The sequence below is a fragment of the Aptenodytes patagonicus genome, chromosome 3 (assembly GCF_965638725.1).
Source record: "Aptenodytes patagonicus chromosome 3, bAptPat1.pri.cur, whole genome shotgun sequence".
Taxonomy (NCBI): domain Eukaryota; kingdom Metazoa; phylum Chordata; class Aves; order Sphenisciformes; family Spheniscidae; genus Aptenodytes; species Aptenodytes patagonicus.
In genome coordinates, this window is record NC_134951.1 from 5,820,933 (window position 1) to 5,833,229 (window position 12,297).

Below are 12,297 nucleotides of genomic sequence, written 5' to 3' on the forward strand. Positions count from 1 at the left end.
AAACCCCCACGGGATGTGATTATCTCCTGATAACAACATCCCCAGACTTATTGCTATTATGAAATTTCATTTTTCCATTTTTTATATACACAGATACATATATAAATTATTTAGGTGAAGTATTTCAATTCCCTGCAAACTGAGAGTTTGCATTAAAATGCTTCAACTGTGAGATTCCCAGGTATATTAATATCCACCCTTTTAGGATGTTGAGCAGTCCATCAGAATAAGCTCTTCATCCTCGGCTGTTTTATGATATTATTACAACGTTTTTTAGTTGGGGAATGGTGGGTAGAACAAGTTTTCAGAGAAATAGACTTGTTTGGGTTCCATTTGGTTGCTGGAGGGGAAAATTCCACATAAAACGACTCTGGCTGTTCAGTAAGGCATCCTGATTTCTCATTATTATTATTTTTTCCCCAGCACAGCTCTATTTCTTCTCTCTTTTAGAAGTCCCAAGTCCCCTTCCCATCTACTTTAATAACAGTGAGAGGGGATTGCAGCCACAAGACATAGCGACCTCGAGGACTGCATTCAGATGTGTGTTTTGTATGTTGAGTTTCCTGGCAATTATATACAAAAATGGAGACGGATTGATGCTGTTATTAAAAACAATTTCATCAATGTATAATTATGATTTAACAATGTTTAGGGCTGAAAGATACTTAAAAAAAATCCACCTCCACTGTTGGACTTGCACAGCTTATGTTTACATCTTTTTAATTTCCTTTTAGCATCCTTAATTTTTCAAGAAATTTTGATTCCAAATTAGGGCCCTGATTGTAACTCACTGATGTCATTTTGGAATAAGGTTGTCGATGAAGCAGAAGTGACAATGCCGTCTCATGATACTCCTGAATTTTTCAGGAGTCACTGCAGATAACGGTGACCATTTTGCTCATAGGGTCAACCTTAAAGCCTTTTGGATGTAGCGAGAAACTCTGCAACAACTTTAACATAAGGGCTTGGTGTCAGTCACATAAGGAGATGGAGAATGGTTAGAAGATTTCAAATCCAGCCAAGTCCCATGTGAACAGGCAGAATCTACTGAATTACATATATACTCCTTCCACAGCGAAGATGCGCATGGACTTTGGTTTATTATACTAAGCCAACATAGAGTTTAGGGGAATTTTAAGCTGCGATAAAACCACATTAAATACTCTTATATCTGTGTCTGTGGTTTTGATATGTCTCTCCTTTCTGTTTCATATTGGAATAAGTGAGAGTCTGGCAGTTTTATATTCTGTATCAGTTTGTTGTCAGTAAAAACATATCCCTGATGAGGCTCCAACAACTATATTTCCCTATAAAATGTTTTGTAAAGGTAAAAATTCAGGCTGGGAAAGAGGGATTCTACACAATAATGAAGGCAATGCTGATTCTCACTTCAGTTCCTGCATTTGCAGTAGTTTCTTCCCTTGATTCGTATGTTGTTTCAATGCTGTTTTATCTCTGCTGACATCACTCGAGCAATTCCTGATACATATTTGTTTAGGCAAAATCACAATCAGCCCTTCAGAATTCATCTAGTTGATCTTCTTCACTAATATAGCAAACAGGCATCAAAAAGGAACTGAAGGCAATGTTTCCTGGGCTTATCTACCTGAAGCATTTTGTGGGAAAGGAACCCACCCCTACTCTGCTTCACCAGTGAAATGAATGCTTACTGTCAGCTGTAGAGATAGCAGTACAATTGCAACCTACAGACTCACTGGTATTAGTTGCCCTGATATGAGTAAGGGAATCTACACCACTAAAAAAATAAAAATAAAACTACAGATCCTCATTTTATGTAACTTTCTTTAGCTCAGTTGAAATCAATAGAGCCATATTTATTTAGTCCCAGATGATGGTCTAGCTCAGGATCGGGATCATAAACGTGATGGCGTATATACAGAAAAAAAGAAATAAAAGGTAAAAAAATAAACATATATATATATATACACACACATAGAAGAATAAAGTTGCAGAAGATTAAAGATCCCAGCAAGCTCCACTGTTTTGCATACTAAGAGAGAGGCCAGGCTTCTGAAACCCAGGAGCTCTGCCTGTCTGGACGGATACTTGCAGAGTGGTCGCTCCTCTGCCCTTGGGGCTAGGAGAATTGTGCAGCAGAAGGGTGATACTATGGATGCTCTGCAGTTTCCCAATTCTAGATTACACGCTGTGATTTGTCCCACCTACTGCTGAGTCCCTGGGGGGTCTCGTTTAAAAGGCAGCAATAAGGTTTAGAAACAAAAGTTGAAAACCTTAAGTCATCTATGCAAATGCAGTCGTACCTGTTTTAAGCATATGATGTTGTTTTGACATTCAGCCTTTCTAAACAAACGGGGTTTGTAACAGCTCTTACCTGCATATCTAACAAATCAGCTTCAGTGGATAGTAAAGTTAATAAATAACTTTTCTGGGCTGCAACGTAAGGCATTGTAATCCTGGAAGAGCGAGGGCATCAGAAAGTAAAAATTTCTATTGCACATCCGATATATTTTACAGAATGGCATCTAATCCTGTTTTCAACACCACAAGATGATTTTTATTTCCATTGAGAAAAATGCACCAGACAAAGCTTTGCTGTCCTAAGAAGCTGATGGCCCTTAGGTAGAAGTTACAAGCCCTAGCAGAGACGCCAAACAGGTACATAGTCAAGTATGTCATGGACACGCAACTATTTTGCATTATTATACAACATAAACACTCAGTGCAACCACCACAAAGACAGCTGATATAATTTTGCATCTATAAAGGGGATTAAATCAATTGGAAGCCGGACATTGTGACCATAAACTGCATTTCTTATGAAGGCGTAGCTGTTTTTCAGGAGGATGTGGATACACTGTAGAGAGTTCAAAGGAGTGCCACAAAACTGATCCATGGGTTGGAAAACAAGCTCTGCAATGTCAGGCTTAAGGAGCTCAACTTAGATTATCAAAGGGAAAGTGAAGAGGTGAGTTGATCACTGCGTAAGGTACTTAGAAATGTTTGATAGCAGGGAGCTTGTCATTCCTGCTAACAAGGGCGTAACAAGATCCAATGGCTGGAAGCTGAAGTTTACATAAATACAACTTTAAAAAAGATGGAATTTCCTAGCACTGAGAGGATATGGCTTAGTGGCACCTAACCAGTGCAGATGTACTTGGCTTTTGGATTTTTTTAAGTGTAATTGGACATCTCTTTATCTACATGTTTTGATTCAGCAGTTGCAGTAATTATTTGACCTGTGTCTGCAGCAGTGGGAGGAGGAATCCAAACGCCTCAGTTCAAGTTCCTGGAAGGAACCGACAGTGGTATGTCCTTAGCATGCTCAGGAAGCACACAGTCCTGTATTTAGGCAATGTTTATAATCACATTTCATGTTTCTGAACCTTAGTCTGATATTTGTTGAGAGAGTTTTCTTCAAGGGCATAACTTGGCTGTTGATGATTTGCTGCCTTCTGAAATGTAAGAGGTTGTCTGCAACTGGAAATGGGATATAAAATAAAGATTTATTTTCATCCTTATTCTCTACATGTTTGCCATCTACAGTGAGCTAGAGATTTCTACTGAGAGGGTAAAATTTGTTCAGCTCCTATCAGTGCTTGAAGGATCTGACCTTCCTGAACTCTATGGGATTTTTAACACTTAAACTCTTCTCCCAACGCATTTTACCTTCCGCTTGTCTGTGTTGAATTTCATTTGCCATTGTGTTGCCCAATTACCTACAGTAGTTTAGTTAGGTCCATCTGGAGTTCCTACCAATCCTCTTGGGCCTGGAGTAACCTAAATAATTTTGTGTCTGTGTCATAATAACCATAAAATAATTCTGTCAAAACAATTTTGTAAATTGGTGTTTCAACATTTGTCCTGAGTGCAGCTGAACAAAACCCTTTGTGTATAGCTCCAGTCTTTGCGCCTCAAGGACTCCCCTATTATACACCTGTTCTTGACAGATTGAGGCCTAAAACAGGATAGCTTAGTCACATATTAACCAGCAGGAAGAAAGTCTCTCCTTTTTATTAATGCCTGCCTACTAGTTCAGTGTTTGGAATTCAGTCCTACCTATAAATCAACATCAGAGACTACAACCCAGTGTGTTCAAGAGCTTTGTTTAAACATCAAAAGAAGAACACAGACAAGCACTATGATAGAAATATAACTAATCACTTGCAAATACATCTTTCCTGTCAGTAGGAGCTTAACCTTTTTGTTTAATGTTACTGGAGGAAGATGCACTTATTTCCATTCTATTTTCTTTAAAGCAATATACAGCTTCGCTATGAAAAATGATCATATTTATTCCTAATATAACAGAAACCCAGCAAAATGGATTTTAGCAGTATTCAGTTGAAGGAAGATTTATGGAGTCTTGCAAATTTCAATGATTAATAAGAACAGGAAAAACTGAGTTTGCTAAACATGTTTGGCTAACCCATCACTTGATAAAATGACAATTTATTAAGAAGGAGAAATATATCTAGGGCTTTAGCTTGTTTGTTGACTAGCAATGAACACAACATGATTGCATGTGGCACATTGATTGGATCAATTTAACTTCACACTCTGCTCCTGGCTTTCTTAGCTCATAGGGGACTCTGCTAGGATTTAGCCATAGTGTGCAGAAAATCCTAGAATCTATAGACCATTCCCTTTAATTTGAATGCTGCAGATTATGGATGAAAGATTGGTCACCTATAGGATTTAAGACTTCAAAGGAAAGGCAAATAAAGAGAGACACAGAGGGGAAAAATACAAACAAAGAGCCGCTGTGAGAAAGAAGTGGAAATGCAGCCTCCTACAAGATGTGGGGTTGGGTTCGATAGAGCTCCCAAATCTGATTTTCCACTTGCACAAAGTCCACTGAACTCAGTGTCATTACTCCTCATTTACACATTGGGAAGAGAAAGCAGAATCAAGCCCATTTTTTCTACTGTAGCATAGTTCATTGCCCGCAAACAGAAAAAAGATCACTACGGTCTTGGTTTGCTTTCATCTTTTGGGCTTGATGCTGTTTCAGTCAATACAAGTTTGTCATTGATCAGCAGCACGCGCTTTGTCAGCGGGATCAGGATCTCTGTATTCCTTGTAATCCGTTTTGTAGATAATAAAAAGTGCTTCTCCCAAAAGTGCGTTTCATAATGCAAAAAATGCAAAAAAAATAGTAGTACATTGGATATAGGACCTTCCTTCAGATGATACAAGTTTTCTTAGCTCTGTGCAGGTGTACATCCTCAGGTGGAGTTGGTCAGCTCCAGAGTATTCAGCCCCAGATGAATATCTCTGGTTGAATTGCATATGTCCTGCACTGCTGAGGTGGATGACACACAGGTCTTACCATATGTTGTGGTTTAACCCCAGTAGGGAGCTACAGCCCACACAGCCTCTTGTTCACTCCCCCTCAGTGAGGTGAGGGAGAGAATTGGAAGGGTAAAAGTGAAAAAACTCGTGGGTTGAGATAAAGACAGTTTAATAGGGAAAGCAAAAGCCGCGCACTCAAGCAAAGCAAAACAAGGAATTCATTCACCACTTCCCATGGGCAGGCAGGTGTTCAGCCATCTCCAGGAAAGCAGGGCTCCATCACGCGTAACGGTGACTTGGGAAGACAATCGCCATCACTCCAAATGTCCCCCCCTTCCTTCTTCTTCCCCCAGCTTTATATGCTGAGCATGACGTCATATGGTGTGGAATATCCCTTTGGTCAGTTGGGGTCAGCTGTCCCAGCTGTGTCCCCTCCCAGCTCCTTGTGCACCCCCAGCCTACTCGCTGGTGGGGTGGGGTGAGAAGCAGAAAAGGCCTTGACTCTGTGTCAGCACTGCTCAGCAGTAACGAAAACATCCCTGTGTTATCAACGCTGTTTTCATCACAAATCCAAAACAGCACCATACAAGCTACTATGAATATAATTAACACTATCCCAGACAAAACCAGTACACCATATCCATTATGCTCAGATGCAGATATATGGCAAACAGCCTTGTGTTTCTGTCATGGATGTCACGGTTGCATGGAGCTGCCTCCACCCTCCTTCTGGCACAAACATTTAGCATTCGTTCCTTTCCTCCATCTGACTTCTGTAATGGCCTCAGTAGATGTTTTCTCCTGTGCCTCAGGGACCTTGTATCAATCAGTTTGTTTTCCTCACTTCAACCTCACTACAAATCAATTGGCTCATCTTTAGGGGCTTTTACACCACCTGGAGAGGAAATGTAACCCAACTGCCTATGGCAGAAACCCCATCCTCCTCTTGAACTCAAGAGAGGTGACTAGGTGACTTCAGAGAGTGATACACAACTAAATTAAGCGACAGCCATGTTCCTAAGTTGGGTGCTATGAATTAGTTTATGTTGTCCACCCTTCAAGCCTTCCTTTTTCAGATTTTGTTCTTTCTACCCTTTCCTATATTTTTCTCTCCCTTCTTTATACCACTGGGTAGCAGAGAGGTCTCTTCTTCTATCTTTCAGTCACTAGTTGCTGCCTCTTCATATCCTTCCACCTCCACTTCACTCTGCATCTCAAAAATGAACTGACAACCAAAATTGTGTCCTTTGCTGGGCCTATATTTCTGAATTTGATTTTTCTAGTATTTTGTTCTAGTAACTGTTTACTCACCCTAATCCTATAGACCACTTCAGGCTCTAATTTAAATGAAAGCTGCCCTGCCAAATAAGACTGCCTTGAATTGCCTCTGTCATAATGTAAGCTACAGTTCTTTCATTTCCTGGAGTGCTAATGGTAAAAGTACAGCACTAGTGAGCATCACAGGCTGTACAATACATTATAAATAAAGGTACATGCACTACAGTATTCAAGATAAAAGGTATTAAGGTTACTGTAGGGGTACTGTAAAATTTAGTGCTCTGTAGAATATGCTAGTAGTTTCTAAAACAGCAGTCGGATACTCACTAGGCACAAAACCAAAGCAAATTCAGGAAAGAAACTGTCAATAGCACAAGCCCTAGAAAACTTCAAAGAGTTCAGGTCTGATCTATTTGCCCTTATTCAGTAATGCTTTTTTTTTCATGAGCTGTTCCATTGAAATCATGATGTGGAAAAAAGTATTGTGCAATGTGGAACAAGTCAGTACCTGCAAACTCTTTGAAAAGAGCTCTTGCCAAAACCATGCAGCTTGACACCCAGCCAGGTCAAGTAATGCTCACATAAACATACACCCTTGGACTGTAAGCTCTCTTGCATTTTTGGTTCTGGTTTGGTACAGTGCCTAACACTCCAGCATCCTGGGGAGGATGGATTTCCAAGCCACTACAGAAAATCAGTGTTGAGATAAGGAAACACCATTGATATGAGCAATAATACAGCTTATAATATCATGTCCCTATTCCTTTTTGTGGCCTCACAACACCCTGTTCAATGTCAGCATGCAAATATGTGCCTAAAGCAGCCAAGATGCTTATACAGTATCTCAGACAGTATTTACATTGCTTAGCCTCAAAAGTCAGAGGAAAGCAAAAGGTTTTGGTGCCACATAGCCATACAGCTGTGGTGGGTTTATATCCAAAAAGCTAACATGAGATGTTCAAACTTATTCGGGATCCACCTGTCATGTAGGTGTCTCAGTGCAGGTTCAATACTAAAGTTAATGAAAAGATAGGACTTCAGGTGTGGCTAAAGCCCCACTGGCCCTGATTGTGGGAGGAAAAGACTGGCTACCCATTTGGCTGTATGTTTAAATGTCTCAACAGCATCGCTTGAGCTCCACTTCCATCCCAGCTATTAATAAACACATTTTCACAGTAGCAGCATTTTGGCTGTGCTGAGCTTTCCAGAGAACCATAGAATCATAGAATCACTGAGGTTGGAAAAGACCTCTAAGATCATCGAGTCCAACCATCGACCCAACACCACCACCCACTAAACCATGTCCCTAAGCGCCTCATCTACTCGTCTTTTAAATACCTCCAGGGATGGGGACTCAACCACTTCCCTGGGCAGCCTGGTCCAGTGCTTGACAACCCTTTCGGTGAAGAAATTTTTCCTAATATCCAATCTAAACCTCCCCTGGCGCAACTTGAGGCCATTTCCTCTCGTCCTATCGCTAGTTCCTTGGGAGAAGAGACCGACCCCCACCTCGCTACAACCTCCTTTCAGGGAGTTGTAGAGAGCGATGAGGTCTCCCCTCAGCCTCCTCTTCTCCAGGCTAAACAACCCCAGTTCCCTCAGCCGCTCCTCATCAGACTTGTTCTCCAGACCCCTCACCAGCCTCGTTGCCCTTCTCTGGACACGCTCCAGCACCTCAACGTCCTTCTTGGAGTGAGGGGCCCAAAACTGAACACAGTATTCGAGCCTGTGCGGCCTCACCAGGGCCGAGTACAGGGGCACGATCACTTCCCTGCTCCTGCTGGCCACACTATTTCTGATACAGGCCAGGATGCCATTGGCCTTCTTGGCCGCCTGGGCACACTGCCAGCTCATATCCAGCCGGCTGTCAGCCAGCACCCCCAGGTCCTTTTCTGCCAGGCGAATCCAGAATCCTCATCAAAGAAGCTGGCGTGCTTATGGAAAGGGAGTAGATGGCAGATGATTTCATATAGTTTAAATGATAGGCTCATCCTAATCCTCATGCCTTCCCCTATTGTAAATCTTCTCATTCCTCCCTTTTTTGAAACCTGCACTCACATGGTATCTTTATGGCACCCTTTGTGATTGCTTATCTGAAATAATATTGCTCAGGAAAATTTCTGATTATTTGATTTATTTTTAATCTTCTACTAAGACTCAATGCAAGGGTTGGTTCAAAAATCACAAATTAAATAGGCATCTTAAAGTTTCTTACCTATTACATGGGTTGTATCAAAAAGTCCGAGTGTTGACAGCAAAGCTTCATATGAGGATTTGTGTTGGCCCAAGATACCTTTACCCACGTCATACTTTCACATGTGAAACTCATCCTGAAGTAAAGAGGACTCAGTATTTTCTTCCACTAATGTTTATTTGGAGTTTGGTGTATGTTATCACTAATACAATTGTAACAAATAACCCTTTTTGGGAAAACCAAGGAAAAACTAAGGTTATGGTTACATTGCAAAGTTAAGACCAGGCTCAGCTAAGACCTAGGCATGGTAATTTCTGCATTGCCAAGATAGCTCAGCTGTAACTTGCGTTGAGAGGGGAAACTTGTCTGATAAAATGAAGAATTTCCATCTAAGGTAGTGACTCAAGACTTTCAGACAACATAGAGAAATGAGTATTCTCAGAGAGCAAGTCCTCTTATCCTGCTGGAAGTTCCCAAAGTAGTCAGACAAATCACACACTAAAAAAGCCCATTTCTTTCCACTAAGTTCTAAAGAAATCTTAGTGTGGAAGTCAAAAGCCAGGTGAAATGACCCCATTCAGAGGTTATATTAGTAAATTAAGTATACTTGCATGGTGTTGTCTGGCAGGGAGGCCAACTGAAACAGAATAGTCCATGCCCACGGCAATAAATTATCTTAAACAGTGTGGCCTCATCCAAAATGTCCATTAGGAAAAGTTTCTGGTCTGTGCTGGCTCCCAGACTGTGCTTGGGAGAGAGTTTTGGAGAGGCTGCTGGTCTCCAGAGCCTGGAGGGATGACTCTGACAGGCTGAGAACAGACAATAGCCATCCACTGCAAGGGAAAGCACCATTTCATCTAGGAGAGAAGACAAAGTGTTTCCATTGTGCTTAAAAAGAGATAACCCAGGACCACCTGACAGGGTAAGTTGCTTTGGCTTGGTCACACTTGGTCAGTACAGATGTTACAGTCCATATTATGATACATATTATGTCCAGGATCATCCTCTCCAAAAGCTGTCGCTGTCTGGGCTAAGCCATCACAAAGCTTATCAAAGAGTGGCTATGCCTGTACAGATAACCTGACATGTCTTCAATCTCCAAAAATCCCCTCATTTACTACCTGGAGTCTAAGCCTGTGGTACTTAGTTTTCCACAGCCAGAACTCTTGAATTTGTGTTCTGCAGAGGTGTTGCAGACTGTCTGCTTTTCTTTTCGTGAGGCCTTTGTGTTTTAAAATGCTCTGGATATATTTGATCTTGTCTGGTTTTTAAATGACTTGTCAACAGTTTCCTATGGAGATAGAAAGGGGCTGAGGGGAAGTAGATGTTTAATGCTAGAATACCGCCTACCTTCTCTGCTGGGTTAAGGTACAATAAGACATAAAAATTTAGAAGCCTGTTACAATGTCAAGAAAGATCTTGAGCTTATTTCCTTTAAGGCTTTTGTACATCTAGACAGCCATCGTGGACGATAGCAAGCCTTGACTTAACCTGCAATGTAGGCATACATGTTTGATAGGGCCGGCTTATCTGCAGAGGTCTAGGAAAATCATTTAATCTATACTGGCTCCCAGTGTTCACAGTTGTGATGATAAACTCTTCATGAATGCTAAATTCTCTTTTAAAACCAAATCCTGATTGGAAAAAGGCTAGGAGGGTTTTTGGAACAAGCATTTAACAGGCATGGAAAGATACTACTCTTGGCTTTTAATATTTTCTGTGAAAGTAAGAGTTGTTGAAGCACTCCCTGTGCAAAGGAGCCCATCCAGCTCCATCTCTCCATGGAGGTGCTCCTGGGTGCTGGGGATTGCAAACACCATGATGGCAGTGGGAAGGTCTCACTGAAGGGCAAAATCTCCCGCACCATGCAGAAAAACTAAATCACCTCCCACCACCCCACTCTTTCCTGGTTAGTTACACTTCCATGCGTGCTGCTGAAACATATTAAAAGCGACAAATTAAAAGATGTTTTAGACCAGGTTTTGGTGTCTAGGAGGAAAGGGAAAAACCTCCTCCAGTGCTCAAAGGCCAAAATAACAGTGCAGAGTGTTGTGGGAAAAATATCAAACTAGAAAGTCTTGTCACATGTGCTGCTTTTTACAGCAGACAGCAAAGTCCAGTTTTGGAGGGCTTTCCTTCCAACCTTTCCTTCCAACCCAACAACATACTTTGTTATCGGTCTCTGATGCCGAGGTCCACAGCATTAGTTACATGAACAAAGCATTAGCTTTTTGAATTGTCATTGATGTGGCTTCATAGAATTTGGTTCTGCTTAAATAGCAAGAACTGCTGATCACTATCTAGACCCTCATCTCTCATTGTTTAACTCTAAATTTCCTTTAAGTTACTGGAAATTTGCTGTTTGCTCTGCACTACTCTGCATTCACCCTATCATGTTTCCTACATGTCATTAAATCTTCAGGCCTATAGACGTGTTATTCATATGCTCATTCCTTCCAAATACATAAAATCAGATATTGCTCAGCTGGGCCCCAATCCTGCAAAAATATGTGCATGTGTTATTCTCAGCACCTGAACAGTGTGAAAAAGGTGAAAAGAGTCCTTAGTCTTAAATTGTGCATACCTGCTTGTAGGATCATGGCTCCCATCAGTAAGAGCTGAAATAGCAAAGTATCTTCGCCTAATTTATTGCTTCTTTATTATTCCCTTTAAAAATGTAAGTTGATTTTAAAATAAAACATCCTTCTGAAATGGAAAGTTCAAACATTTAACTTGAAAAAGAAAAGTCTATGCCAAGTCATTTAATGTTTCCTCTTTTTTAATGTTTTATTTCAACGAAACTATTAAAAAAATATGGTTGAATTTGCATGTAGTTTTGTTCTTTCCAAGAATATACGGAGTTGATCAGTTCCTGCCTCTAAACTGCTCAGCTACAAACTTGCATGAAACCCAGGGGTTTATAATACAAAAATAAGCACAAGGGAAGGGCACAAATAGACTAAGTGGGCAGACCCTAATACAGTGGGATCCAGTGTTATATAAGAGTCTGCAGGGTATCCAGGTCGTCTAGAAGGATGACCAGGTATGACACAGAGTTACAGGTGACCCATTGCCTTCTGGAGTAGCAGGTCAGCAGCAGACGTTTCAAGTGGCAGTGAACACCCATGAATTGTGTCCAGCATATCTACATGACTATATCTATATTAGGTAACTAACTCACAATCCTCAGCCTGCAGAGCAAGATCTGGTCATGAGATCATAGAATCATAGAATAGGTTAGGTTGGAAAAGACCTTTAAGATCATCGAGTCCCTGTAGATGGAGACATTAGGTCACCTTCTGGGAAGAGGCCATGTAATGTCATTTGATGAAGGTGAAGGTTTCCTTTAAGTTGTACCCTGACTGCTTGACACCATTGTCTCTCTCCACCCCATACACCAATTGCTACTGGTTGTTGGCTAAAAAAACATGCCTACTGTCTGTAACAAGCAAGGGAGGTCACAGGGTGGAAGAAGGAAGCAGCTAAAATGAATGTGAGCCTGTGCAAAGGGTGCAAACTGAGGTATAATGATATACAACTGAATAAACACA